Source organism: Labrus mixtus, chromosome 15 (genome assembly GCF_963584025.1).
Source record: "Labrus mixtus chromosome 15, fLabMix1.1, whole genome shotgun sequence".
Classification (NCBI taxonomy): Eukaryota; Metazoa; Chordata; class Actinopteri; order Labriformes; family Labridae; genus Labrus; species Labrus mixtus.
This window is the reverse complement of record NC_083626.1, coordinates 5,696,027-5,702,026: the sequence shown is the minus strand read 5'-3', so window position 1 is coordinate 5,702,026 and position 6,000 is coordinate 5,696,027.

Sequence of the window (6,000 nt, the reverse complement as noted above, 5' to 3'; positions counted from 1 at the left end):
CACACACACACACACACCAACATAACACAAACACACACACACCAACATAACACAAACACACACACACACACCAACATAACACAAACACACACACACACCAACATAACACAAACACACACACACACACACACACACACACACACACACACACACCAACATAACACAAACACACACACACACACACACACACACACACACACACACACACACACACCAACATAACACAAACACACACACACACACACACACACACCAACATAACACAAACACACACACCAACATAACACAAACACACACACCAACATAACACAAACACACACACAAACACCAACATAACACAAACACAAACACACACACACACACCAACATAACACAAACACACACACACCAACATAACACAAACACACACACACACACACACCAACATAACACGAACACCAACATAACACAAACACACACACACACCAACATAACACACACACACACACACACACACACCAACATAACACAAACACACACACACACACACACACACACCAACATAACACAAACACACACACACCAACATAACACAAACACACACACACACACACACACCAACATAACACAAACACACACACACACACACACCAACATAACACAAACACACACACACACCAACATAACACAAACACACACACACACCAACATAACACAAACATACACACACACACACCAACATAACACAAACACACACACACACACACACCAACATAACACAAACACACACACACACACACACCAACATAACACAAACATACACACACACACACACACCAACATAACACAAACACACACACACACACACACCAACATAACACAAACACACACACACACACCAACATAACACAAACACACACACACACCAACATAACACAAACACACACACACACACACACACCAACATAACACAAACATACACACACACACACCAACATAACACAAACACACACACACACACACCAACATAACACACACACACAAACACCAACATAACACACACACACAAACACCAACATAACACAAACACACACACACACCAACATAACACAAACACACACACACACACACACACCAACATAACACACACACACACCAACATAACACAAACACACACACACACCAACATAACACACACACACAAACACCAACATAACACAAACACACACACACACACACCAACATAACACACACACACACACACACACACCAACATAACACACACACACACACACACACCAACATAACACAAACACACACACACACCAACATAACACATACACACACACACACACCAACATAACACAAACACACACACACACACACACACACACACACCAACATAACACAAACACACACACACACACACACACCAACATAACACAAACACACACACATACACCAACATAACACACACACACACACACACACACCAACATAACACAAACACACACACACACACCAACATAACACAAACACACACACACCAACATAACACAAACACACACACACACCAACATAACACAAACACACACACACCAACATAACACAAACACACACACACACACACACACCAACATAACACAAACACACACACACACACACACACACCAACATAACACAAACACACACACCAACATAACACAAACACACACACACACACACACACACACCAACATAACACAAACACACACACACACACACACACACACCAACATAACACAAACACACACACCAACATAACACAAACACACACACACACACACACACCAACATAACACAAACACACACACCAACATAACACAAACACACACACACACACACACACACACCAACATAACACAAACACACACACACACACACACACACACCAACATAACACAAACACACACACCAACATAACACAAACACACACACACACACACACACACCAACATAACACAAACACACACACCAACATAACACAAACACACATGCATGAACACTTGTTCATTGAAAGTTGCCCTATTAACTGGCCCGTTACTCATTGTTACTATGACCCCCGTGGTTTTTGGTGTTATGTTTGTTGTCTGGCAATAAAAAAAGAAGAAAGATGACAGCATGGAGGAGAAATTCTTTCTGCAATCAGAAAAAGAAAAAGAAGGTATTCCCATTGTGCTTTGGACAAGAAGCCTGTCAATTGGAAACAAATTTCATTTTTCCTCTGACTCCTGCCTCAAATAAAAGAAGAGGGATAACAAAGAACTTCTGCTGCTTTATCTGCAGTACCTGAACCCCTCCACCCACCAAACTCTATTTCTCTCTCTTTAGATTTCCTTTCTATTATTCTTCTTCCTCTCCCCACATGTTACTTCCACTTCCTCCCTTCATACCATCACTGCAGCACCTCCATTGTCTCCTTCAATCAATCTGCCCATTTTCTTTTGCATCATGACTTCCACTTCGGGGTTTTATTGACTTTTTTTCCTCAGGCATTTTCGCCTTTTCTATTCCCTCTCCTATTCTCACTTTCTTTTCAGATCAATATTTTCATTATTTCAATCTAAATTTGGATACGTTTCAATTCTTCTCGTTCTCTCTGCTTCATTTTTGCCCCTTATGATTTCACTTTTTTCCACTTTTCTTCCCTTCCTGACACCTCACATCATCATTACTATTATCCTCTTCCCAAATGCTTTTCTATCTATTCTAAAGGCTTGAAGTGTGCTGGCTTTATCTATATATTGGCTTTCATCATTATCAATCAGACAACTATCAGCCATTCCTCATTTCCTCCTTCCTTTGACCTTTTTTTTCCCCCTAGCCCACATCGTCTTCTCACATCTTCTGCCTCGCCTCCATCATCATCTTCCTCCTCTTGCATCACTCCATCCATCCTTATTTCTTCTGATCTTCTCCACATGATACATAATACTCTTTTAACCATCTCTTCCTCATTCACTCTAACCCCTCACCCCATCATCATCATCTTCAGCTCCCCTCCTCCTTCACCTGGCCCCACTGGGGGAGGATACCACATGCAGGTCGCCATAGCAACGAATCAAACACTGTTGCCGTGGCAGCCCTACCAGCTAATTGAGGCAATTAAAACTTAGCATCAGCTGTTGGACCAGCACTTCCCCCTCCCCCTCTTCTTCCTGGTTCCTCCTCATCCCCTCCCCCCTCTCCACTCTGCCATCCCTCCATCTTTTTCTTCTTCTTCTTCTTCTTCTTCTTCTGCTACCCTCCCCCATATACGCCTCCACACTTCAGTCCTTCCATGCTCACCCTGTTTGGAAACCTCTGCCAATTTGGCTCCTTTCACCTACTTTTTCAACCCATTCCTGGTCATCCATTATTGTCTTTGACATTTGTTATGGTTCTCGTTCAGTCACCTCCATACTTCTTCACTTTCTACTCTTTTAGCAAGTCTTTTAAACTGGCATTGATTGGCATTGCACTTGTTTGGGATTTATCTTTCAGGGATAGTGCAGGTATAAAAAGCATTTTAACTAATTACAAAATAGTCCAATGTATGAGGTCTCATCTATTTTTTCCTAAGCTAATCAAACCCAAAGTATTTCATGGAAATGGTCTGTGTCCAGCAGGGAAAATGTGGGTGAAAATGAATGACACTTGGTTATTTCTTCCACTGGGCACATGCCTGGAGGATGTGTACCTGTTTTTGCAGTGATGAACAATTTTTAAAATGTCCTGTTGAAGAAGAACAGTGGAGTACCAGATCACTGAGATGAAACCAAGAAGTGACCTGGCTGAGGGGCATCGCTGTAGTTTTCAGTCAATGCAATGGATGATGTAGTTGTGTTTGTTTTAGATCCTGAGAGAGACGCAACTGCAGAATTTGTTTTCTCCTTTAATTTATTCCTCTGCAGATAATGTGAAAAGAGTCAAAATCCAGTCTACATCCAACATAAACACACAACTTTCAGTGACGGAAAGACTTCACACTTCTATCTGAAAAAAATAAAATGCTTTTTGCCCTTTTGAGATCAAATATCAAACACCTGACCTACACAGTGAACTTCTGAACCTTTGCACCCTAAAACTCCTCATATATTGAATGTTTCACACCGTACACCCGTTGATTAACATCAGTCCTGCACCCATCATAAGCATACCATTGCAAGTACAGGGAAATATTACTAGGATATTGACTGAAGACGTTTTTGGCTAATTTGTGTATAGTTGTCATTAGATTGTAACGTCTTTACAGTCACCATGTAACAGTAACAGGGCAGCCACACCCTGCTGCATTCTCCCTGATGTACAACCCGATAGTTTTATAACTTAAGATATAAGACCTGCTCTATTCACAGGTTCACATGCGTGTGCGAGTGTGTGTGTGTGTGTGAGAGAGAGAGAGAGAGAGAGAGATTACTCAGGAAAAGATAATATGCTGAAAGTTAATCCCAGCCAATTGAACACTGGGTGTAAATTAATCTGCTGAGGCCAGGCTACCCAATCCTTAATTATAGGTTTTAGACGGATGTGTAAAACGATATTTATGTTATCATTATTTTAAAAGATCATATTAACATCAAGCCATTATCTGCAACTTAATGTTTGAATCCCTCACATAATTTATGCAACTTTTTATTTATTCTAACCTTTATTTAAACAGTTTTTTTTCCCATTTAGATACAAAAATCTATTTTACAGGGGGATCCTGGCCACGGCAGCAGCACAAGAAGTTCCACAGGAATAACAAAAGGAGAGACAACACTGACATCAATCAATCAATGAATGAGTTACATTCAGCAGTAAAACATGTGCATACACTGGTCAGATGATTCTGCTTTTAAAATCCTCTAAACTCTAGTTTAAAGTGATTCAAGCTCAGAACAAGACGATGGAGCTAAAGCATTTAAAGCTCTTTTCCCAAAGATGGAGTGAGTTCGAGGAATGACATACAAGATGAGTCCATGAGAGCGAAGGTTCTGCTGACTGAGTAAGGAGTCAGTGAAGAACAGAAATCCATGTAGATCAGCCTTAAAAAGAAATATGTAACAATGTGTTGTTTAAGGAAGACAAACTCATAGAAGACACAATGATGTGTGCAGAACCCCAAAGCAGACAAGGATAGCAGAGGACTGTCAAATCGAATGTCTATAGAAGCACAAATTGTCGGATGAAAATTCACACCCAGTATCTCATGGGGAAGGAACCCAAAGACCCCTCCCCTGGATTTCTGTCCCCTGAGCATGGAGCTGTTGCCAAGTGTCCCACATCTTTCCATATTGAAGATGATGAATGACCTTCTATAGCACCGGACCCTTAAAGTCTTTCAGATACTGTGCACATTCATGTCTGCACATCTTTTTCTTCTGATGGAGCTGTCATGATGCAAGAAGTGTTTAAGTTCATTCACATCTTAATGCACATATTAATCATTCTCATTTCTGTTTTTTTTCTTTATTTTTGGGTGTTTTTTGTCTTCACGGGATAGAACAGATGAGGAGTGACAGGAAACATTGGTAGGAGAGAATGGGGAAGGGGGGAGGTGTGACGTGCAGCAAAGGGCCAAGGCTGGGTTCGAACCCATGGTCGCTGCAACAAGGTCTGTGGCCTCTGTACGTGGGGCCTGCGTCATAGCCGTAAATTTAGCCAACAAAAACCCAGATAAGCAAAGAGCTACAACACAGCTGCAATGTCTAAATTGTGTCTCATGCTCAGAGGGAACCTGTGGACGATAACTGAAGTTTTTACGAAGATCTTTTGTTGATTGAAAGAGACTTTTATCACCTACATATAAAAAGTACATATTAGGGAATGATTACAAATGACTGTTATGAAACAATACTTCATCTCTCTCTCTCTCCCTCCCCCACCTCTCTCCCTCTCTATAAACTATGAAGGAGGTTCCCCTCCTTTTTTTCATTCACTGAAGAAGCACTTCAGGTTTTCCTCTCATGGTCACCAGAGACCACGAGGACTGATGTTTTGGGAAACGGGGGGATGGAG